The sequence below is a fragment of the Chrysoperla carnea genome, chromosome 1 (genome assembly GCF_905475395.1).
Source record: "Chrysoperla carnea chromosome 1, inChrCarn1.1, whole genome shotgun sequence".
NCBI lineage: Eukaryota > Metazoa > Arthropoda > Insecta > Neuroptera > Chrysopidae > Chrysoperla > Chrysoperla carnea.
In genome coordinates this window covers 91,775,365-91,802,869 of record NC_058337.1, presented here as the reverse complement: position 1 = coordinate 91,802,869, position 27,505 = coordinate 91,775,365, and the positions used below count along the sequence as shown (strand labels likewise).

Here is a 27,505-nt window from a genome sequence, read left to right as displayed (position 1 = left end):
GGACTTTAGGTCGAAGAGGCCGTCAAAGAGAGGCTGGCTCAAGTAAGTCCATCTCCTCATGGCAAGAGCTGAGCAGTGATAGAGAAGGTGAGACATTGTCTCCTCCTCCTCACCATTAACAGCTCCTGCAGTAGTCGTGATACCTGACAGGCCCAGGCATTCAGCATGCCTGCTGCCCAACCAGTGTCCTGTCATAGCCGCAACAATTTCAAAGTCATAGAAGTTTTGATTTAAAGTTCAATACGGTCTACCCTTCCACCTTTTACACGTGTGGTTTACACGTTTAGTTGTTTAGCATTGGTATGCAATGTTTCCAGCTTCAAGAAAAGCTTGTTTTCTACTTGCAGTATCTCTAAATCCTTTAGGAAATATTATCTAATGATAATTGAGTGTTCATTTTTCATTGGCAAATATTGGAACTTTAGGTAGGAACTCACTATTTTAAGTTACTTGGTAATTTTATTAACCTTATTCGGGACATATTCTTGAGTATAAAAAGCATGTGTTGAGGTGCTTGTATACTGACTTGTATTACTTCGGAATTATTTCCGCCGTTAGTTTTTACTACCCACTGATCGATAAAAGTTGATCTTCGTACTTTCTTTGCACACTTCTATTATCGCCCGTTCGTCTGTTTCTCAGTTCCTATTGTTGTTCCTGTTAACCATGCTTACATGTTATAACGTGTCTTACCTACAAAAAGCATGCCATGTCATATCTTTCAAACAATTTTTCACTCCTTTTATTAACAAATTATCTTGAGGTAAGCAATGCCTTAATTTGAATATGTAATTATAGACCGTGTGGCAGAAAGGGTGCTTTGTTATATGATTAATAAACTTCGCGAGTGGATTCCTTTTATCGAGTCTATCCAATATGCGTTTTCGATTGAGCATGATAGCGTCATAATTAAGCTATCGCGATCGGTCTGAAAAACGGGGCATGAAATTTATCGGACACTATGACTACTTCATAAAATAAATCATTATTAAGCAATAAAATATTTTGTCCGACTGCACCGATGAATTCACTTTTGCTGATTTGTTTAATAATTATTAATGTTATCAAGTTGTCATAGAAAACGCAGCACCTTCGAAAAAAGTCGTAGAGAGAAGTTTGGTAGACTCACCAAAAGGAAACCAATCACGAAGTTTCAAGTATGTATTAATTATTTAACAAAGAACCCTTTCTGTTCCACGATCTATTACTTGGTATTACCTAAAAATCTATTATGATTATCCAAGTATTTGATAATTGAGATCCAGATATAAAATATAAACAGAAAACATATCATATATTGCATGAATCAATTGACAATACGAATTAAACAAAACACAACTTGGTTCGTTTGCAAAAAACGCTGATTATATTAATCTAGGTAAGCGTATTGTTTGTAATTTATCTAGAAATAATTTATTTTGAATTCTGTTTTTATTTCTCATTCTAAAAATTTCGTGGTGGGAGGTTCGATAACCCTGGTTATTAATTTAAGCATTTTGTTCATAATTTAACTAGAAATATTTTATTTTGAATGATTATTTGTTTCTCATTTGAAAGATTTCGTGCTTGGACGTCAAAATTATAAACAAAAGACCATCATCCATCTATTTATTTATGATATATACTCTCTCTCTATTTAATCTGATAATAATGCTGATCTTTATAATTTTTTTTTATTTGTACATCAATTCACCTGATACTAAATTTAAATTGACAGATGACATTCATAAACATGATTTGTACTATTTTTTTGCTTCTGTATTAAATTTGCAGGTTCATTTATTAATCCTATACTCATACTATTTTGTTCATATCATACCATCTGGAGTAATATTTATCTCATGTAGTGGACAGTATTTTACACTTTTGTGTATTTATTGTGTTTAGTTTTAACATTTATTATCAAATTTAGGATAGCATCTGAAAAAAATTCTTAAAAAAATAACAATAATTTTACAATTCAACTTTCTATTTACACTTTTATCAAAATACTAGATAGATACCCGCCCGCTTCACCGGGCTTAAAAGTAAAAACCACCGCTATATAGCCTCCACCCTCTCTTGATATACACAGTTTTCAATTTTGTTAAATGTAAAATAGTCATAATTCATTGAGTATATCAGAATAGTTGGCCATGATTTGTTTGACATTTACTATCATAGATCTGTTACATCTATAATCATCATTTTGAACCATAAATTAAACATTTCTGTAAAAATTTAGTAGAAAAAAAATGCTTTGCATAAATAAATTAGTTTCACCGCAAATAATATTCGTCATTTTTCTTTATAGCAAAGTCAGAGGAGGGATCTATTGAAGAAAGGGATTCATTTTTCTCAATGTAACACTTCTACATCGAAAGTAGTACGCCACTGGTTTACACAAGCAACAAATTTTTTTTAAATATAATTAATTACTCATCCGTTTCTCGTCAAGTCAATTGTTAATCATCTCTATGAAATTAATTCATACAAGTTTTTTAGTGACGCTTAAACAATTTTATACTTGACAGAGTATAATTAAAACAATTATTCATTTTTATCATATTTTTTATAAAATCAAACTACCAACATAACAATTAATTTACAAAAGTATGCAGTCTGGTTTTGAACAAAAAAACAACAACAAAAGGAAGTCTCTTTAAATTCTCTTCTCCTCTCCATTTAACAGCTCTTCAAATGTTTAACGTCATTGGACCGAAGTTTTTTTTTTCTGTTTTATTTTATACAATTATAATTAATTTATGAAAAAGATGTTGTTTAAAAAAAAATTAAATTATGCGTAATCATTAACGGAGGTACATTATTTACTATTTAAAAAAATTAAAATCACTTTTGATCGTTTTGTGTGTTGAGTTCGTTGATTTTATTTATACAGGATGGCCTGGAAAAAAAAACGTTTGCGCAAAATTCCAGCAAATATAATTTATAACCTATATAAACTACTCTGCAGAATATTTTTCCGAATCCAAAGATTTTTTAATATTTAGAAATCAGTTAAAAGAATTTTAAGAATACCATTAAAGGCTATATCTTTATTTCAATATAATTTTTTTTTTTTTTTATTTAAAGCCTGCAAATTAGTTTTAAATATTATAAAAGATAATAAATGAGAACTCTAGGATTATTCGAATTAAATTTCGATTTTTTCCTAATTTCTTAGATTAATTTTTGTATTTTATAAATACGTATTTCGACTACCATGTAGTCATCATCAGTATGAATCTATGAAGCTAATTTGGTGAATCTATGAAGCTAATTTGGTGAATCTATGAAGCTAATTTGGTGTAAACAATTTGTAAAAAATTTTGCAATTTTTCAGCTTATCTTTAATTCTTCCCCCAATTTTTTTTTTTTTGGGTTTTAAAAACGCTGGCAGCTTTTGATTTCTGTTGATTTGTTTCACTGCCCAATGTTAAAGCGGAATTACTTCATTTTGAGAGTGGATTGACTAAAGGTTTGCAAACAAAGTTTTTGAGAATCAATCTTTGCTTGAAGAGAAATAATCAACAAATTCAAATAAAAATTAGTTTTCATTTTGAAGCAGGAGCCATATATTTCTTACAATGAAGCTTATGTTAAATAACTTCTTCTGGTAATTGTCAAATAACAGTTTGTCGTTTATTTAAGGTGTTGCTTCAGCATGAGTAAGAAGTAGTGTTAGAGCAGTGTGCAGGGAAAAACACCCTGTACACACTTATTATTTTATATTTTCAAATAAAAAAAGTTTCGTTCATTTTGTTGAAAATAATAGTGCCCTTAAGGTCGTAATTATCATCCCACTGTTTATGGCGTATATAGATATACGTACAAAAAAATATGCATACATAAAATTATAATCAGTGAATAGTGAATATAGGTATACACCGGTTACATTTTAATGTGTGTATTATTTATTATTATAGAGTTTTAGAGTCCAAGAGTTGGTGCTCAACATGTACGTTAGTAATTCAGTGCTGATTCTTCTAGGTATTCTAGAAGTAAATAAAGTAATGCCAACTAAAAGGATAATTTTTCATTATTTTTGAGAAACTTACTGTCCAAAATATCAGTATTTGAGTCCATACTAAAAATATGGTATCCGTAAAACCATTTTTGCATCGAAATGTCTGAGATACCGCGAAAATTTTACCAAATCCTGCATCTGACTAGAGTTCAAATCGGTGATAACGAAATCGGTCAACATAAATACATGATTGTTACACTGGAATTATAAGGCAAAAAAACAGCTATAAAGTCAACACATGACCATACACACTTTAGTTAAATTTACATACTTTCCCGTTAAATAAACCAATATCATACATTGTTCTATTTCTTATAAAGTTTATTTTGAGTCATATTATTATTGCGTTGAACCGTATAAACCTATATATCGGTTATAGCGACCGATATTAATTTTAATTTTAAATATCATTATCACGTTAATACGATAAAAACTCAGTCTTCGTTTTGAAAATTTACTTAGTTCTCTATGTTTAAACCTCCCAACTAAAAAAAGGGGTGTAATAAGTTTGACCGTTATGTGTGTGTGTCATTCTACAAAGGATTCATAAGGTCTCTCCTTTCTAAATACAAAGACCTTTGGTGGCAGCATCATTCCCTGGACCCAAGGGACACAACAATATGTGTCTGTCAGTGACATCGTAGTGCCTAAACAGATGAACCGATTTTAATATTTTTGGTTTCATTTGAAAGGTAATTTAACGGGGAGTATTCCTAGCTATGTTCATGTGCGAGCTTAGAGTTTCGTACTCGAAAAACCTTAAAAATTCAGTTTGGAAGAGGCATGACGTATGATTCTAACATGTAAATAATTACTATGGAAATGAATGGTCAAATAAACCTGGCTCAATTCATTTTGAAAAGTGAAATTATTAGGTAATTCAAAACAATAATTCAAAAGAACTCAACTCAAATGTTTCAATTTCAATTAAAATATTTCCAAAAATTTGTCCCAAAAAATGATAGCTGTCTAAATATCCTTTTCGTCTCATCTGATGCGCTTGACCATCACTTTGATATTTATTTTAGAAGTAGTGTTTAAAGTGTTTATCTGTTCGTCTGTGTGTTTCTCAGTGGCATCGTATCCCCTAAACGATCGAACCGACTTGATTGAGATCATTTTATAGCTAAGTTTCCAAAATCGGTTTACCAGGAATAATTCGCATTTGTCGGGGGTTTTTTTAATTTGATAAATTTCACTTGTTCATAAATTATCCTGTACTGCGGTAGATTTATTTGATTTCAGCAAATTTTAATCTGTGGGAAGGAGATTGATACTATAAAAATTATAATGGTATTTTGTACACTTTTTAGATGCAAAAGATTGAATTAGTTTTATGATTGCAATAAATTTTCACGATGTTGACAGTTTGAAGTGACAATATTTATACTTTTATTAACTTACATATTTTTTTCACTATTATTAGTTTTATTAACAGTTTCTAATAGAAGCCATTAAAAATGACCATCGTTATTAGGCTTTCATAGTGCAATAAAATTGTGAATTTATGAATACATTTATATTATTAAGTTAGAAGTTCTATAATGGTATAATAAATCAATAAATTATGTCACTTATTTTTCCTATTAACTAATTAGAGTAACCGAATATAATGAAAACACAAAAATAAATTCATCTTGTTAGACTTAGACATGTGGAATTGTTTTTATTCGGTTGGATTCTTCGATTAAATGCATTAGTATAACTTTGGAGATGTGTTGTATACACTAGTGATGAGACGAATGCTGTTTTTTGTTGATGCAAATGTTTATCTTCAATATTCGCGATTGCGAATGCTAACTTTCAAATTTAAAGCTCGAAAATTAGTATGTATTAAATTAATAAATAGAATTCTTCATTAGCGTAAAAGAGTCCATCGTATAGGTTATGAAGGTTATAACCAGGAGAACGATCGCTACGTGTTAAAGCATTAGCACGTCTGTCCCTGAAAATTTGTAGAATTTATAGTTCATTTTTCAGCCACCAGCCGCGCTGTCATCAAGAAGTAGTATCTGCGAAGTTAGCTGTTTATGAGTACAAGTAGATGAAGTTAGTTGCATAATGTACAAATTGATATATCATTTCAAATTAGCGCACAACAGCCCGCTTTTATTGATACTACTTATTGGTCGCAGCGCCTCACTTATTTTATCCATATTTCGGGGACAATATTTTCTATAGCGATCGTTCTCCTTCTTATAGCCTTCATCGTATAGGTACATCAAAAATAAATCGTATAAACCCAAACACAATAAGTCTATTAAAAGCAAGGAAACTTGAGCTTGTTTTGATTTGAGGTTAGCTAGCTGTAATAGCATTTACCCAACGGCCAAATTTAACTGTCATTAAAAGGTGTTTTTTAAATATGAATAAAACATATATTAGTTAAGTTTGAACTTATTTTGGAATTTATGATATCGAAAATGTAAAATTCAAGTTGTGTGATAAAAAATACTGCTTCAAAAAGCTGAAGTTCAGTTTCGATATGTTGAAATTACTTTTTAGGCAGTAAAATATTATTTCATTAAAAAAGTATTCAGTGTCGTTATATCCTGCTATGAAAATATTTTAAAACCACTAATTTAAAATATTCAAAAATTAATGAATGATAAAAATATTGAATATTTCTATATATTTTTACATGACAATTTTATTTTTTAATTGAAAATATAATTTTTTTAAATTATTAATAATTATTTAATTTTAAACAGAAGTCATTGAAGTGCATGTTTTAGTGACTTGTTTGTTGAAGATACTATTTATAATGATTACCTCACTTTTGATCTGAAGATTGTTGGTACTTTTCGATAAAAATCATAATTTATTTTCATTAAATATACAATGCAATTAAAAACCACTGAGCCTTACATTGGAAAAAGAACCTGAATATCAATTGTATCAAATAAAAATATTTTCCTTTTTTAAATTGCATATTTTTAAAATATTTTTTTATTTAATTCGTACAATAAACGTTGATATTTTTATTGTTATTATTACTGGAAAAATGTATATTAATTAATATTGTTTTGAATTATATCTTTTCTCAATGTGCAGAATTATTTTGGAGAGTAGAAATTATTTCTTTATGATATCTAAGTAAAAACACCACTTACCAGTAAAACTACAAACGTTGACTAGAGTCACTATTGAATGTTGAGTGGTTGATTTTTTTGGTTATCATTGTGCTTTATGTAACTCACTCGCTTCGCTGGGTTTAAAAGTAAAGATTGATAAAGATTGCTCTCGCTTAACCCTTTCTTTATTAACACTCGAATTAATGGTAAGTATTATTTTACACAGGTAAAATATATGTATGGTTTTCTATTTTTTTAAATGTATAATAGTCGTAATTATTCATTGAGTATATCAGAAAAGATAGCCGTGAAATATTTTATATTGATTATTTTTACAGAAATCTGTAATTTATGGTAATGTCAAATTAAATTAAGTTTGAATTTTTTTAATACTTTTATTAATATATATTTAAAAATTATATCTCATGTGTTATTCTGAAGTATGAGCTATATTGCTGTACAGTTTTATTAAAAACCATTCGCTAGTTTTAGCGTGAAAGCGTAACGAACAAACAAACAAACAAACATGCTTGCTTTCGCATTTATAATATACAGAGATAGAGATAGAGAAGAGATAGAGGTAGAGATAGAGATAGAGATAGAGATAAACTAGATAAGTTTATTTAATAAATTCATTTAAAAAGTAAATTGAATGATTTTATTACATGGGACGGTTGTGGGTCATACCTATATAAGATTCGTGTACTCGATGCGATGAATTTAAATCAAATATTAATTTTAGTAAGTACACAAGTTTTCATGTGTACAAAAATTATCCATGTATATAGTATAGTACATTGTACATATAATAAATTTTATAAAATATTATATTATATGAAAATAAAATATAATAGATGTCCTTAATGAAATAGTCTGAGTACACACAGTATAGTCTTTTTATTAAAAGTTAAATAAAAAATATAGAAAAATAAAAACCGGTAGCTTACAACAAGCATAGCCTAGCAATCAACTTTATTCCAACTAGTTCGTTAAATATTCAAATTCATCTGTTTACAAAACAACAAAACAACATATATTTAATTGGTTAGTGCTGTTATTTATGTGATGTTATGAATATTCTTCTCAATGGAGTTGTTTCATATTTTGTAAAATATATTAAAAATTGAAAAAGTCTTTCCAAAGATTTCATGCCCTTATCAAGTCATTCAAGTTTTTCAGTTTTAGTGAATTTTTTAATAAAAAATTTAGGTATTCTTAAAATTGGTTTGTAATTCCTTAAAACGTTCCTTGAAAAATAGTCCTCGATCAAATTATAGTAATTTTGTTAAGATAAAAAAACAAATTGTACATTTAAGCTTCAGTAACTTAGTGGTTTAAATTTATTCAAAACGGGGGGCTTGATGTTCCCTCTTAGATCATGCATAATAAAAGTTTTTATAACACATGTATATATGAAATATATCAAGGTATACTAAATTTAGTCCCAAGTTTGTAACGCTTAAAAATATTGATGCTACGAACAAAACTTTGGTATAGGGGTTCATAAAATCACCCAACTAATACATTTTCGGTGGTCTGTCTGTCTGTCTGCCTGTCTGTGGACACAATAACCTAAAAAAGTGAGGTCGAGCTAGTAAATTCGTCGAAGATAGTTTGTCAGGACTAAACTATATCCAATCCAATAGAAAATCGAAGTAAAATTGAATAATGATGTCTAAGAACGGATTAACAATTTATTTAAGGGAATAGTTGGTTATAAATTCGTGTTAAACGTCGAAATTGGGTATTAGTATATTGAGTATTAGATATCTAGTTTCTGGAGACATTTTCTAAATAATTATATGATAAATATTAAATTTTATTGTGGTCCAAAAATCAGTTTTTTTTACAAACAAGTTTTTACTAAACACAATAAATTAGAAAGTAAATTATGATGAGATAATTCTAAAATAGTTATAGATAGTAAGGTAGTTAATAGAAGATAAGTTACAATTACTTTCTTAGTTAAGTGACCTAGTGGGACGTTTCCTTACCAAGATTCCTTAGCTAGCTTCTACCATAATTTATTTCGTAGCGTTGGATAAAATTAATATATATATAGCCTCATTTCTTGAAAGCATAATTTATCATAATTTCAAAATATTAGCATAATGTCTTGAAAGGAAGATCCGTAACTATTGGCAAGTTGAAAGTATTGATGAAAATTACTTTGTTTTTCATTCCAAAATTGGTACGAAATGCTGAAAAACATTTTATATCCAAACATTACATGTCATCAAATGCTATCCTACAATGAAAGATGTGTGAATATTGCATGTTTAAAAGTAACTTATTAAGCGATTAAAGTATTAAGGCTTCAGGCATGCAATGCATTATATAAAAAAAATCTCTTAGACTGGATTGACTTCTCTCGCCTGAGAATTAAATTATATCTAATAATATATTTCAATTAGTTTTTGGAAAAAATGAAGATATATGTATTTTTCATTTTTATTTTCACCTTGGCTGGAATCATTCATCCCTTGGGGATATTCGACACGATTTAACATCTATCTTGGCTATTGAATGTTATAACAAAAGAAATGTTTTCATATAAAATTTTATCAGGGTCCTACACAGTTTGTAGGTATGTATAATTAAATAGTGTATTCGTTGTGTGCGTAGTCATGGTAGGGATAATAAAATCGATGCCAGCGCTTTAAGTGAAAAATTTTGGAGATAAAGTGGGCTGTTATGACTAATTTGCAATTATTTACATGTTAATGATATAGAAACTGTCAAATTAAAATGATTGAAAAACACTAATTAATTAAACTTAATGCATTAAAAATTGTGAAAATAAGAAATCAAATTGTACAAATATTATTTTTCAAATGTTAATTATCGTAATTATTTATTTAAATTTGTGAAACAAGAATATTAAATTTTAAATGTAAGTTTTCAATGCAATCCACACAATTATATATGCATCCATTAATTCTATAATTAAAGTAGTGTATCGTTGTCATGGAAACGAAATTCACGCTCGGAGCGAATAGATCCATTAAATATTATTTATCGATCATATTCATGTTTGTAACAGATTTATCATTCAGTATCGAAAAACGATTAAGATTTTCTCAAAGAATTCATTTCTCTTTAAATATCAAAAATGTGTGTGGGCGACCTTTCTAAATCCATTGAACTGTTAAGGTTATTCGGCCATCTATATTTACTTTACCTGTTCGATAACTCATTACTATACCTGATAAATTTTAATGATAATATTATGAACAAAAAATGCTAAAATTATTGTATCTACAATGGAGAAGTTGCATGTTTTTTAATTTCTATTTTTTTTTTCGAAAGTTTGCTAACAATTACGATTATCAATTGCGAAAAAGTAAGAAATTTTTAATAATTTTTTTGTAATTTCATAATTGAAAGTGGTTTTTCTAAACTAAAAATCGAAACACCAGTGACGTCAGCACATCGTTTTAACAACGTTTTAACCGCACGGAGAAATTATAACATGACATGCAGAATGATGAATGGTTTGTCTATCAACTGCTGTCATTATATTACAACGTAATTTTCCATAGAAACAAACTGAAAAATGTAAATTTGGCGTGATTCCGATTGGGCCTCACCGGAAGTAAATACGTCACTACCGTTTTTTTATTCAAAAATATCATAATATAACTCTTTTTTATTACTAATTAATAAAAAAATGGATTTAATAATTTAAAAAAAAAAAATTACTTAAATATTATACTATAAATGAATTATTCTATCATTATATGAATTTGTGGTAAAAAAAATAATGCCAGTTCTCTATTATATTAACACACTTTGAATTTTACCGAAAAGCAAAAATTTGGGCTATTTTGGCTACCATTATTTAATAATTGAAAATATTTATCATTACCAAAGTTGTATATCAATTTTACAAGGATTTGCCCTAACGATTTTTCTACCGCTACTTCTTCCTACCTATTGAATCTTTTAAATATCAAAATCAAAACATTTATAAATATTGTAATAATGAACTTTGATATAAAAACTGCCGTTCGTATTTTAATATATATTTTGCAAATATATGAATGATTTAATGTTCTTAAACTTTTTTCTGAAATAAATCTATATATATAAAACAAAGTCGTGTTAGTGACACTACTTATAACTAAAGAACGGCTGAACCGATTTAGCTGAAAGTTGGCAGGGAGGTAGTTTAGAGCCATGAGAATAACATAGGATACTTTTTATCCCGTTCGATAGCATTCCTGTGGGACTTCATAACTGTACATATACCATTTATTTATTAAACAAGGATAGTTCAAACCTACTTACATTTAAATCTTATATGTCGATCTTTATTTATTAAATGTTATCTGTACTGTATATATCTATTTAATATATGTTTAGAGCTATCTTTGTTTAGAATATTCATTTTATAATTTAGTGTTCTCTTACAATAAATTATAAATGTTTGTTAAAAAACTAATGTAATAAAATGAATAACAAATATCTTGGGTCTTTGTCCAACTTATTACTGTGTGTCCGAAACAGTAATGAATCGTAATTGAAATGAAAAGGACAATTTCGGAATAATTAGATTCAATGCGGAATAATTTCAGAGACAGAACGGAATGAAAATGTTGGCTCTACAGTCAGATTCATAAAATATCTCGAAAATTACTCATTTAATGGTCAAATAAACACGATTTTTGTAATTTTCGGGTCAAAATTACCTTATAAAATTAGTTTTATCGAAATTGGAAACAAAAACTTTTTTTACACTTTTGCAATTTGTAAAAATCGAAAAAATCATAAAAAATTCAAAAAAACACAATTTTTGTAATTTTTGGTTGGGTTGGGTTAGGTTGGGTTAGGTTGGGTTAGGCTGGGTTAGGCTGGGTTAGACTGGGTTAGGTTGGGTTGGGTTGGGTTGAGTGTGGGTGTGGGTGTGGATGTGGATGTGGGTGTGGGTGTGGGTGTGGGTGTGGGTGTGGGTATGGGTGTGGGTTGAGTTGGGTTTTTTTTTTCAATTTTATTGATCTGTATATATAAAAATAAATTGCTGTTCGTTAGTCTCGCTAAAACTCAAAAACGGCTGGACCGATTTTCAAAATTAAACTAAACTAAATTAAAAAAAACCCAAAAATTAAACTAAATAAATTAAAATTTATTAATTTTGTATCGGAATCACTATTGTTACGCTTGATCCTCAAGGTTGCAAGAGTGTTCCAAAATTGTTCAATATATAGGAAGATACGTACAAGTATACTGCGAAGTTATACTATTTATCTATATTCATTTTGTAAAACATAACCAAAAATTTCAAGAAGAAACTCAAGAAGAATGTTTGTCATTACTTTTGTTTTATTTGTGTTTATTCCCATATTGTTTATATTGTGTATGTTTATTAACATACCCGTGCGCCTGGCCTTTGCGATGATCATAAACAAATCGCAAGGCCAGTCGTTGGAAGTTTGCGGGATTAATTTAGAATTTCCATGCTTCTCGCATGGACAACTATATGTCACGTGTTCACGTGTAGGAAAGCCATCGTCTTTATATATTTATGCTCCGAAAAACCAAACTAAAAACGTAGTTTATCAAAAAGCTTTAAATTGCATAGATATATTTATTATGTTTTGTTATGTATTGATTATATTTTGTTGTGTTAATAAAACACATAAAACATGTTAAAATGACCAACAAGTTTCATTTAATAACCTAATACCATTTTAACCGTAGATAATACAACCAGTGTTAATTTTTGACAAAAATAAATTAGAGTCTAAAGGTTGACATAATCACGAACCAAAAGTTGTAAAAAAAAAGTTGCAGGTGATACGAAGTTCACCGGGTCAGCTAGTAACAAATAAATCATAATACTATTTTATTTAATCAATGCATACAATAATCTATTTAGAAAGGAGTTCCGACTTATTTTGTACTCTTCAATGAGTTTTATATCTCATGAAGATATAGTTAATAAATTCAAAAATATATTTTTTGAGAGTAAAGTCTTATCTTAAATAAATATTTAAAATAAAGGTGAACCACTGACTTCTTACTAAAAGTAGTATATTTTTTTCGTTTGAACTAGAATATATTTAAAGGTTATCCATAAGTTCATCAAGGGGTCATTTCATAAATTTCCCAACTGATTTGTGTGCGTGTAGTAGACATACAAAAAATAATGTATTTATGTAAGAAACCATAGTAACACTGCTTTTTATATGTATTTCAAGAATATATACGAAGATCTCTTCTTGCATTGTTCATCATCTCATATTAAGAAATGCAGAATGTTGTCTATCTGTCTGATTGTACATTATCCGATCATCTTGTACGTATAATTTTCATTGTACAGGGGCGAATTTAATTTTATATATTCTAACAGATTTCTACCAAAAAAGGGCATTCTGTAAAAGTAAAACACACTATTCAACTGTACAAATTTAGTTTGAATACATTTTTTTTTTAATTTTTGCCCATGTATCTGTTGAATTGCTGCTTTATTACGTGTCTGTTTCCCATTTTGAAGTACCTACCTATAGTTTTTTTGGTGCCTAAAACAATTACTTTAACACAAGTAAAGCCTGGTTTGAAACGAAAAAGGACGCGTATAGGGATTAATGTACAACCTTACGAAAATATTGTTAATATAGAAACAAAGAAAAAATATCTGTAACAATATAATGATTCATCAAAATCTCATAGTCGAATTTTATCACAAAATGGAAATCTTAAATGAATTTTAGGAAAAATTGTTTGCAATTTTAGGATGCTATAGCAATTTACTATATGATGATTGAATCTTCGACTCATATGAATCTTGAATTCCCCGAAAAGCCTTATCAGAATAAAATCATTTCATGAAATTATGTTTAGCTTACCGTTAAAGTAAGGAATAATTAATGCATCACGTTAACCAGAACAGATTCTAAAACAACTCTTCACAAATATGGACAAATAACATATATAGGGTAAATTACATGTAGATCAAACAAAAATATGGGTGGATGCAAAACATTCAATTTTTCAAGAAAAAGCTTAGCGATTTTCCCATTGAAAAGTTGTTCATTATGCAAATATTCATTTTTATCAACTTTTGTTTGCAAATTTGTTTCATTTTCCACTTTGGTTTTGAAATAAAGATAGTAATAGTCAAACATTGGGACTGCCGACAGAAGTAGAGGCTCAAAGCTTTGAAGTAACCGTGTTTGTTTGAATTTTAAAATAGTATCGATAATTTATATTTCATAATTTGTAAATTGAAATTCTTCACATTTACTACAGTGGATATTAGAAACTATTATAAATAATAAAAAGGCTACAACACACAGTGTTCCCCAAGCGTCTCTGTTATTCTGTAAATGCAATACGTATTCACGTACTTGAAATAATTGGTATACAAGACCGGCTTTGAATTGATATACCCTCACCGCTTATCCAATTTTTTTTCGGTCAGCAAAACATAAATTTTACCATATCTATATATTATTATCTTAAATAGATATAGAATATTCTAGAAGAGAGACTATATAATAAAATGCATGTATCTTTTTATTAAAAGAAAATGATATACCAACCTAATCAATCAAATACCCCAAAAACGAAAGAAAGAAAATATGAAAAAGGAAAATAAAGATGGAGTCGAAGAATATACGATAATATAAGACGAAATATCATAATAATAATAATAATAATTCATCTCTTCTCCATAGTATACGGTACCCACCACGTAGATAGTCATATAATACTGCGCGATATTATTACTTTTACAATATAATATTCCATCTTTCTTTCTTTTTTGTCTACATGGTAAAAAAAAACCAAATCACATCGATGGTTTAATATGATTGAAAAAAATCTGTGCAATACCATGTTGCTTTTTATAGGATGGTATTGTGCAGCTCTATTAATACATTAAATAGTTTCGAAGAAAATCGATGTACGTAATACGTTACTTCAGAAGGTTATATTGGCTGTCCACGAAGGACACACTTAGGCTATAGAGCCCAATGTGATACCATATATGTGTTTTACCACCTTTCCGCTGATAATTTCATTTATTACGTCCTCAAATTCAGAGGCTGAGTGCACCTCCTTCATGCATATACCATGCACTACACCATCCCATCACAAGTATTAAATAAATTAATTTTGTTGCGACGGAGGGAGTCGAGCCCGCTACCCTAAACATACCGCGGACGAAATTGGTTACACCTTAACCAACTGAGCTTATAAGGCGATTTGTTACTTCAGAAACCTTCCAATCTTTTTAACTCATATGTAACCTTAACAAACAGTAAATGATATCAATTAGCTGGATTTGAGAACTTTATTGCAGCAAAAATTTCAAAATTTCAATGAACAAACGTTGAATAAGTATAAATCACGGAATAGGTGTATTAATGAAAACACGATGACTCATGTGAAAATTTCGCACCGCACAAATAGGCACCCAGCCTTTGTTTTGCGAAGGTCTATAGCATTTTTTAAATATATACAATTTTTTTAATCCAAAATTATTTTAATATGGGCAATGTTTTACACAAATATAGCCAGTTTTTATAAAAGTTAATATTTGAGACCCATATTGAAAGTCCAGTTGAAAGTTCACATCTAGATATACTTCAACTCACCAATGTAAGTAGGTAAGCTCAAATGAAAGAGGTCGTAGAAACGAGTGTTTCATAACTTAACATAACTTAAGTGTACAGGAGTTTGAATAGAACTTGAGAAGAGTAAATGTTAAGCAAAAAGTGAATCAATACCTTTCATTAAAAAAAAATTAAGCAAATCGGTCGACTAGAAAAATATTTCATTACTTTTTTTTAAATATGTGGATAGGTGCATTACCATACTTAAAGTAAAGTTCTAGAACTAAAGTAGCTCTGCGTAGAATATTGAAGTATTGAATTTAGGACTGCTCTCTATCTATTTTTACGCCCTTTTGTACTTAGTAGACGTATCGAACATTTTCGATATCGAGCATAACTCACAATTTGTAGACCTCAGAACGAAGTTTTGAACCTTTTTCGTAATACCTGGTAACGGATAATATCTTAATTTTTCTCAGTTTCAAAGAAATATTTACGCCCTTGCCGGATTTTTTATAAAATTAAAAAGAGCATGTAAAAATTTTTAATAGAAAAACTAATTAAGTTCTGGGTCTTTTGAGCTTTCGTCTATCCAAATTTGTAATAATAATAAATTCCTTCAAAATTCGTTCAAAATGTTTTAAAAAGCGAACTTATAATATTGTTTTGTGAAAAATACATATTTTTCTACTGCTTAACTACACCAATATTCTGATTTTTCAAACAGAAATGAAATAAAACTACCTTTGTTTATGTAACATAAAAAGTTTTGAACAATTGTGTACACATTATTAAAGTACCATATTACACACAGCTACACGCATTGGAATGCAATAATACATATTCGAAACCGATTTATTCCCAATATACGGTATATTCATCTGTATTTTTTTGATTTAGGATTATGTAATATTTATTAATAAAAAAAGTATATAATGAAAAAAAAAACGCCCGCTGCTGCCTTGTGAATGAATAGAATTCACGTTGTCTCCCTCTATATTTTGTTTATTGAATTGTGTATATTTCGTTTTACAGTGAAATGCATCGTAGATATTTTAAATAAATTTCTATACATTTTCGAATAAATACAAATATGTAAGAATTATCGAACAAATAAGCCTATTATTATCATATTAATCTCAGTAATTGAAATTGACATTTTATTACTTGATAATAATTGAAATTTTCTGCTATCGGAAATTTTTTTGCTAATTTATTTTTAGGTACGATATTTGATGCACACTCTGATGCATTGATTGTTTATTTTCGACGCCTTGATTGGGAAAATTCTTGACATGGACTTAATAAGAACCAAAATGATACTTTTGGGTCAATTTTAAATTACGACAAAAAATTTGAAAGGTATTGTAAAAATGCAGGTTACACTTAAAGGTGTTGTAAAAACGCAGGTAAAACTTTCCGCAAAGGTTAAATAAGAACTATTCATCAGTGTTCACAGAAAACGAAAACTTTACACACATTACGGACCTCACCTTTACTGACTTACCTGTGTTGCCTCATGTATCTTTAAACAAAAAATCAAGTAAGGCTTTCTCTTAATAAAATTAATTTCTTCCATAACTCTTTAATGTGTTTGCTTACAAAGCAAGCTTAACAAATTTTTGATGTAAGCATTGGGAAGAATTTGATATCCTAGAATCACCAAACACTACATAAAACCGTTTTTACTTGACTTGTTTATTTACAAAATAAAAAAATAAAAAACAAGTTATATGTCTCCATGAATGAAATAGTAATTAGTTATATTTAATAATTATAACGTTGCATTTTTACATTAAGGATGCAAGTCAGCAATTGCAGATTGTAAAGCGGTCAATGATCAATTGTTTGTGTTGATAGTTTTATGGCGCGTGAAGTAGACATTACATATTTACAAAACCAATAATATCAATAACAATGAAATAAAAAGTTTAAAATATCGATATAATTCGATATCCTTTCTTATGTTTAAGTATTTGTAAATTTTTTTATAAAACAACAAAACCACGATTAAATATATCGATCAGATTTCTGTACAACATTAAATACTGTTTATTAAACCATGTATCGATATAAATACATGATAAATTATTAATGATATGAAATACTGGTTTTGTTATAATGTGTTAAATAGGTCCATATATGCATCAGGGTTTAAATATATATTCTATTTAGTAAAATATCTTACTATAAACATTATATTTTTAACCACCGATTTAAAAAAAGAGGTGTTGCAAGTTTGGCCGCTATGTGTATGTGTGTGTGTCTGTCTGCTTGCCTGTCTGTGTCATCATAGCGCCTAAACGGATAAACCGATTTTGTTTTGTTTTTTTCTTTTGAAAGTTATATTAATATGGAATGTTCTTAGATGTGTTTCGAGTTCGAGCTTAGGATTCCAAACCAGAAAAATTTGTCGGGTATTTTTAAATTTTGTGAATTTCACTCGTTAAAGTAAAGAAATGATATAAGAACACGACTGTTTGTTTAAGTTGATTGAAAATTTTTGTTTTCTTGGTTTTTCAAAACCCCTCCCTCGGAATAATTACGTAATTTTAATGTTCCTATATGATTTTGACTCGAGTTTTCAATATATTGCCTATTTTTACATAAAACTGTTGTAGTGATTCCAGATACTTGACCTAAGGTCAGATTCCTATTACTTTTTCTGGAATGAAGTATAAACTTTCAAGCTGAATTAACTTAAAATCAAAACATAAACATGATTGAAACCTCTATATATTATATAGTTTTTTTTTTTAAATATACAGTGCAACCTCGATATAACGAATCTGAAGGGAACCAGTAAATATTCGTTATATCAAGTAATTCGTTAAACTGAGGTTTGTTATATTGAGGTTAAGTTGGTCTAAAATTCGTTATAAAGAGGAAAAAAGTGTCGGAACCTCTCGCGACATGAATTACATACTATGGAGTATACTAACTGTCATATATTGGTGGGACTTTAAACGTTATATAAAGGTTTTGAATTGACGAATTTCGTTATTTAGAGGTATTTAAATTTTTTATGTAGTTGAAAATTCGTTATAAAGAGGCTGTTCGCAAAAAATATTCGTAATGTAGAGGTATATTTTATATTGACTCTTATGGACAATTCAAGGGGATTGCGAAAAATTTGTTAAATCGAGGAATTCGTTATATTGAGGTTCGTTATATTAAGGTTGCACTGTACTTCCATATATTATAAGCAAAAATTGACTTTTACATATCATAAATAAAAAGACTGTATGTTTATAGGCTTCCTTATTTCGTACTTAATTTAATTTGCAAGAAAGGGATGTATCTATCGTAAGGTAATAATCATTCCATAATAATATTGTAAAGTTGTTTTGTGTATACATATACTTTTTGTAGTGTAGATACTCGTTTTAGGCCAGTATTAATACGTTCCAGCACATTGAAAAAAGTGATTATTAATTAGCCTTATACTATAGACAGCCTGCCTTTAATAAGTTAAATGTTTGAAAGGCATTGGTAAGTTCTTTTTGGAAAGGAAAAGTATTCAAAGTGTTATTAATAACATAACAAGTGATGATTACGTTTTCAATAACAGTTAGATTTTTGTGACTTTTCATATATTGAAATAAGTGATGCGCCGGATTGGCATAAATGAGGTAGGGGTACGTATGCCATCAGCTGCTCTTTGATTTCAGCTACAAATTCTTGTGTGATGCATCCTTAAACTAACTCCGCAGACTTGCATGCTGTGATGCCTTCGGCTTTAATAAATTATTTTAATAGAATAATGTACCTTCTCGCACAATTTAAAATGGTCTATTTTTGTGAATCTGAAGTTAATCGTTTTATCCGTGTTTTCAAGATAAACTGAAACATATGACTCTTCCTGACATCTATTGGCGACGAAATAAAGTACATTACCGAGACATTCATATTGGTATTTGTGTGCAGTTGATTAAGGCGTAAACAATTCCGTCCGCGGCATGCATAGGGTAGTGGGTTCGATTCCCGCCGTCGCAACAAAAATTAATTTAATTAATAGTTGTGATGAGCTGGTGTAGTGCATGGTATATGCATGAAGGAGGTGCACTCAGCCTCTGAAATTGAGGAGCTGATTAATGAAATTATCCACGGAAAGGTGGTAAAACACATATATGGTATCAACATACAGAGTTAAGCGCGGTCATCCAGGTAGTAAACGGAATTCGAGTTTTATCTTCATGAGTGTATTCTAAATTATTATTATTCATAAAAATGCATTTTCAATGAAAGTTTAAGAGTTTTGCACACACCAGCACAGTTTTCAACACACCAGCACCGTCGTGTATTCAACTAAATATCTTGTATTCATATCGTATATCGTTCTGTATTCAACATATATTCAAAGGTACATATTGTTTGTTATTAATTTATGAGATAAAATATCAGATATACACGTTTTATTACTTGACATATGTATGTATGTAATATTATTAACAATTAAATTAAATATACACGTGTATACCTACTCAATTGTAATCGATAATATTAATATACATATTGATTTCATTTTAGCATTCAAATCAATAAAGATCTGTTGTATAATATATACAGGTACTAACAACAATTAGATCTGCAATATGCATTTCATGTAAGACAAGGCTTTAAAGCACGTAACTAAATTTGATGTTGATTAAAGTTTGATGTCAAGTGTTTTTTTTACCCTATTATCCGTGTGAATGTGCTTGTAAAGAGAGAAAATCGTTTGGGCAGAGCCATGAAAACATTACAATAAATATCGATTATACGATCGAATATACGATTAAACTACTAGAAAATTCTAAATTGAAATAGCATGGCTCTAGAATTAGTTCATTTTTAAAATTTATTTCTAAGTCTACCCTCACGTTGTATACAATCGAGGGGGCTGAATTTTAGTCCAATACATTCAACAAAGCTTTTCAATGCATTGGACTAACGTCTGCAAAAGAAATCTCCAGGCTCATTTTCGGTGTGAATTTAGTCTTCTTATTCCTAACTAACGCTACCGTTTACAAAATAAAATTATTTTTGACATTCGGAACCGTTTCAATATTTCTAATATTAATTTCTTCTCGTAAAGCATTCTTGGAGCTAAGTATACTAATGCAAAATCCATATTATCTATTTCTCTTAAACTATAGAATTAATATGCAATGAGTTATTAATAAATTATTAGTAACAGAACTAAATGGCAGAATTCTTGGCCACTCTTTTTTTATGCCGAACAAACCCCATAATTATTTTCTGCGCAACATTTCATGACAGTTTTTCCTCATTATTATCAAAAACACACTTTTTACTGACATTTATCGTTTATACCATGGTAGAATTAGACAAGGTAGGTTCGGTGGAGGGCCAGTTTTGGTTCAATTTGCGCACGTACCCAGTCGACGCCATCTTAGCTTGTTCCCGCTTCCTGATTCAAATGTTGTAAAAAACGTGAATACGTTTGTGTAAAAAATCCTTGATTTTAATAATGAAAACATCGTCCCATGATTTTAACAATTTTTTATGGGGCAACTCGACACTTCAAATTTGTAAACAAAACATGACTTTCTTGACAGTTCGAACGTAAACAAATAATCAATATGGCGGTGACTGGGCACCATGCGAAAGAGATTTACGAGAGTGAGAGAACATCCCCACTCTACCCCTACTTTCGTAAGTGCATAACTTGTCTAATTCTATCATGGTTTTTAATGAAGTGTACTTATTTAAATTAGGTTAAAATTAGATTAAATTTTGTACGGGTAAAAATTTTGATGATTCGTACATTAAAACTGATATGAGGCATAATGCGTTTAAATAGCAAGAGCCAATATATATGCTTTAGTAATCTGTTTAAAAAAAATTAATTGTCAATTGTAAAGAGATTATTATAAAAAAATCTTTGAATATCCCCGCATCGTAAAGTAAGCACTTACATCCATTGTTTTTTGTTAAAATCAAAACAATGTTAGTTTAGCGCGCTACCACTTTTGTTTGTTTTTTTTAAAATGGTCATAAAATATTTTTTTTATTGTTTAGTGACTTTTTGTACAAAGTTTTACACCACCGCGTGCAGATTAAAAATATTTAACTAAATTTGGAAAACATTAATCGTTGTACAGTTTTTTTTTTCAATAAGTATAACAAAACTGGCCACTTAAATTTACAACAAAATCATGTAATGCTTTGCTTTTTTTTTACAAAAAAGAACCATTAATACCAACAAAAAAAAAGTTTCATTGTATTATTTTTCTCTATTAAAACAATTTACACAGGAGGTCACTAATGGGGGACTTTTGGTGGTTGACAACCAATTTTATTTATTACTATGTAGTACATGTTTGAATAATATTGTTTTCTTTGTATTTTTGGTTTTAACTATAAAAATCACTACCGAAAATGGGCATTTTTAATGGCTATTTCGTGTAACTAATTTTTTTTTTATTTCTGTTGTTTTTTGTTGAATGGAATATTATTACTACCAAGGTATTAGAACTTTTTCCAATAAAATACAATCATTTGTCATTAGACGTTCGATTAGTGCATAAAATGGGTTTTTAAATAACCATCGCATAGACTTTTATTGCATTAAATTTGTTAAGTAAGCACTATTAAATTGACTAACTTTTTTTCAAGCGATCTGAAAAATATTTCACTTACCTACTTTATGCAGAATAGCAGAAAATGGTATCATATTTTTTTATAAAATTTCTTCCTATTAAAAATGAAGGCATTGGAAATGATTAACGTATTAGTAAATTTGGCCAATTAATCGAAAATCGGATTATTATCAGCAATAATCGATCTATGCTCTGTTCCCACACAAATTTATACTAATATCACAAAATATTCGTTAATGTTTTTCTACTAATAATTACTTTTCTTTGAGAAGTTGGAGTTTTTTCCTGAGTCGATAAAAAGCTAAGAAGATTCAGTTTTGGAATTTATTAATTGCTTCACTTTAGTTAAAACAAGTAAAATATCTTTTATTTTGACATCCATGTGTCTGAAATGATACCGTATGCTACATTTCATGTTTCCAACGTTAACTAGCGTTTTATCGGGACCATTCTATAAAATATATTTATTTTTTGTTTGTGTATTTCAATAAATGTCCTTTAAGTTGAGAACTATCATAAATTGTTAGAATGTGTTTTAACTTACTTCAAAAAAGTAGAGATAGTTAATCTTATTGGCTTTGAGCAATTCGTTTCCACTAAAAAATGAAATATCTACTCAAATTTTTAGGTTTGGAATACTACGACGCAAATGGTATCAAATTTGTTCTCTTATTCGCCTTAGTCAGTCTCCAACCATCATTTGTAAAACGAATTCGAAATAGATACGAAAATGAAACTTTTTCGAAAGTAAATAATTCAAACATTGCACATCAATGGCGGCCAAGATCTGATAATATCCTGTAGAACCTGCGATTAGTATAGCTATGATCTTATGAGTTTTGTGATGAAGCTCTATGTTACTCATAAATTTTGCTTTTTAACCAACTTCAAACAGAAAAGGAGGGGTTTTCAATTCGCCCATTTTTTTAAGGTGAACCCATATTGATGGTCCAAGTCCAGTTTTGACAATGGCATCCATGAGAAAACCACATAATAATTAAATTTGCATTATGTGCGCGATAAATTAATGAATAACTCAATAGCACGCCAACCGATTTCGATGATTCATTTCTTAGTAACAAATTAGTGTACTTAAGATTCACTAAAAATCACAAAATAAAAAACTTTAACAAAATAAAAACCGACTTCAAAAGAAAACCTATCCCAAAACAAATTAATGTGTACTAAAAAGAAAAAAAATATAGATAAAATATAACGTAGTTACAATTATTGTTATTTTTGAAATCCGTGTCCGCCAAGCTATTGTAGCAAACCTTTCTGTCACAGTTGTTTCTTTGGCTGACACCGACTCCAAAAATAGCAATATTTGTAACTATATTATATTTTATCGCTATTTTTTTTACTTTTTAGTGTATATTAATTTGTTTTGGAATAGTTTCTCTTTTGTCGCTTTTTATTCTCTTAAAAGCTAAAAGCTTTGAAATACTTAATTACAAGAAATTCGTTAATTCAGTCCATTCAGAGAAAACCTATATAGTTGCAAGTCCAATTTAAATACATACATACACTACTTTGACCCAGGAGGTTCCTCCTTTTCCACTTTCCAGAAGATAAAAATTAAATGGACGACTTATTATTAATAGTTTCTAAATTATTCCTTCCTTTTCGCGAAACTTTTCTTTGATTCTGTCTGTATTTTTTGTACAAAAAGTAAAAAAAAAATATTTTTTCCCAAAAAATCCCTGTAAAGAATGAACATAAGATAGTAATTTGAATGTAGTTTATTTTTTGTTCATTCAAACTGATAACACTTTAATATATTTCTTCTGTTATCTACAAAAAGAATAACCTTTGAAAATAATTAATGGAATACACTTAAATTTATTAACCATATATTTAGGATGTCTGGTGATTAACAACATGGTCAACAAAGTCAACCACCATTCACAGCATCCATTTAACAAGATGTATTCTGTTTGTTTTTTGTTTTATATTCATTCGTTCGTTGTATGTGAAAAGGAAATAAATTATGATTTGGGTAAATACATTTTATATTTTTATTATTAAAACATCCATCCGTGTATATATGTATCTATCTATTCAGGCAAGTTGAAATTTTGATAAGGATAATGGATATTAGTGTTGGTTAAATGGATTGAAACCAAATAGGATAGCTGCTTTGATATAATCGTTTATGTCTGAAAAAATGAATGGTAAATCCGTTCAGTTTTTTTTTATAACATAATGATTTTTTTTTTGGTTTTATCTCGTTAGGTTGTTTATACTTACCACTTGTATGAAAAAAAAATTGAATCACATGTTGAAGTAGTTTTATTTCTTTAGAGTCAAATTTGTTTGTTGAGAAATCGAAGTGTAACTCGTTTACCCTACCCAGGCATGGAAATTTTTTAATATTATAGTACAGTAAAAGAAGTTACAAAAATCGGCCTGTTTATGTTTCCTAGGTGTCAATACTATATGTTTCTTAGGTGTCAAACATTATTAGTAAGACATGAGTTAGTGAAACGATCAATGTAAAAGTTTACAAAATTAAATATACCTTGCAAAAACAATAATACTCTAACAAAATTACTAATACCCTGCATAGACTGTGTTGAATATGAGTGCTTGCATTATTTTTTATAAATGAGAAGAGTTTGAAAAACCAACACAATTATGGTGGCTTTTCGGCCGCTTTTTATTTAGTTTTCGAAAATTTTTAAAAATATTTTCTTGACATTGTTTGCGCTTTTAGAGAATTTTTAAGATCACTAGTTGAAGCTACATGCAAATTTTCAACTCGATATATTCTATGGTTTTGGATAAAATGGCCGGACACCAAAGTTTTGTCCTAATTTACGCCTTCACGAGTTAACATCGTTTCAAACGTTTCAAACAAAAGTTGTTTATTTTTTTGAAACTTTTTTACATTAAAACTTTTTCTATGGAACATAGCCTGTAACATTTTAAGGCTGGTGTCTCCGTATAATATTGAAAGAATGACTATATGCACGCTAATAGTATGCATGCTTTGTCATAATAACAATTGGTCATAATAAATATTGGGTATCAAGTACTGTGTTAATATAGACATCTCTCTTCAGCATCCATACTCTAACTATAGTCGTTTCTGTTTAATAATAAAATGATTAACTTTGCGTCTTTATATCTTAATAATGAAACGGTCAATAATTTTGGTTTTGCTCTTTTAAACTCAGAACAAATACATCAATGTTAAGTTATTTTTTGAAAATATCTGAAGGTTAGTTGTTTTTTAGGATTAAAAACTTGTGAAAAACATTTCCTCGCATATGCTCAACATGTTAATTATCCGAACTTCAATTAAATTTATCGTGAGTTGAAAACGATCAGTCGACTTCAAATTTTTATGGTAATTATATTAAAATATCCTTCTTAAGTATAAAATAAATTACTGACGGACGAAAACTGTTCCGGTTACTTACTAGACGATTATCGAGACTCTACTGTAATTTTTTCAAGCAATATTCAATTAAGTGAGCATCCGATCTAAGGCATACACATCATACATACAAACCACACATTACTTGACTTAGTTCTTTCTTCACTGTAGGTAAAATTAATAATTTTTGTTTAATGATATTGATAAATCCATTAATGATTATCTTACTAATGGATTATAATAATTAAATATAAGTAAAAACAGTAAAAGTATAAATAATATATGATATACAATGTAGGTTTGGGTATCCTTTTGGTTATTTCTTCTGTGATATACATGAAATATATTTTATCTACGCTCGTGTGATAAAAAGTACTTTTCTCACTCTGTGTACGTGGGAAAAATAGTGTGGTAATGAATTAACTACCGCATTTGTATCGTAGTAAAAGCTCCTCTATTTCAGAGGCTGAGTGCATATACCATGCACTGTACCAGCCCATCACAAACATTAGTTAAATTAATTTTGTTGCGACAGCGTGAATCGATCCCGCTACCCTATGCATACCGCGGAATTGGTTACGTCGCGCCCCTAACCAACTGAGATAATAGGGCCACTTGCCCGTCTTCAGTTTTCAAGATTATTTTTGATAATCTTCGTCCTATTTTTTTTTACAAATTTTCATATTTGTTGTTCATTTGGTCTTGCAAATTACTGGCATCGTTAATCCCTAAAGTGATATCCTACAGACACCTTTGTATTCTGGAACTAATTCAATAATCACAAATTGTATTTTGTAAGTCTAGAAAAGAAAAAGGAACAACAATTATAACTGACTGCACAATTAAAATAAAATACAAAACAAATGCACACAAGTAGTCTGTCGGTCGTATGCAGTAGCAGCGGCATGGCAGTCAGATAAAAACAATTAAAAAACTTTTATTATTAACTTTCATTTGTATGTTGTGATTTTAAAGTGGCTTTTGGTTGAAGAAGACAATACTCTTTTTTTTTATTTTTTAAATCCATTATATTCTCTTTTTTAATTTTATTTGATCATATAAATTACAATTTGAAGTACTCGCATATACATATCAGAAGATATATAGAGCAAAACTTTATTCTTTTATAAATCTTTTAAGAAGTACGAACATGAAGAAGAGGATTTTTAAGGTTAGTGATGGAACGAAAAACACAAATTCATTTATTGATTTGTAGTTAATTGAATACCTTCTGTTAAAAATTTTTTCATCGTGACACTACTATAAAATTTATAATAAAGAAATCCCAGGTAATCGGAATGAAATAATAATTTCTTTGGAAAATCCTTTATAATATGTAAGGGCTCAAATTAAGCAGAAAGAAATCGATTTATACTAGTTTGAAATTTGCAAAAAATTCTCGATTTTAATATTTTTTAAATATTTCTTTTTTTTTTTTTAAATTAAAAAGAGATCGAAGCCGTTAAACTTGAGCTTATCAGTTTTGATAGTAAAATTTAGCCTTTAAATTAGAATGAAGATTTTCCAATAAAAAGTTTAAAACTGACCGATTTATACAATTTTCTTTTTTACATTTTTCAATTTTATTGTGAACAAAAATTTGAAAAAACAAAATATTGCCATCGAGAAAGAATGAACCAATTTCACTGTCTCAAATTGAAAGAGAAAAAATTAGAAAATAGTATAAATGGGTCAGTTTTCACTAAATATACCTCTATTTATCAACTCTTTCGATAAATTTTATTTTTGCTAGAAAATTTTCATTCAAATTTAATGGCTAATACTTGTACTACCAAAACTGTTAATCTTAAATTTAACGGCTTCGAGCTCTTTCTAACTTATAACAAATAAAAAAGTAAAACAGAATATTTAAAAAAAGT

General features: G+C 28.9%; 1 long non-coding RNA gene across 1 annotated transcript; it reads right to left on the bottom strand.

The window, feature by feature from the left end:
• Positions 1 to 1,144: 1,144 nt before the first annotated feature.
• On the bottom strand, positions 1,145 to 23,700 carry LOC123306186. The gene is made up of 3 exons (XR_006536891.1): positions 23,691 to 23,700; positions 10,262 to 10,272; positions 1,145 to 1,201 (listed from the first exon to the last, which is right to left on the bottom strand). It is a non-coding gene; the product is annotated as an uncharacterized LOC123306186 (long non-coding RNA).
• Between the last annotated feature and the right edge of the window lie 3,805 nt (positions 23,701 to 27,505).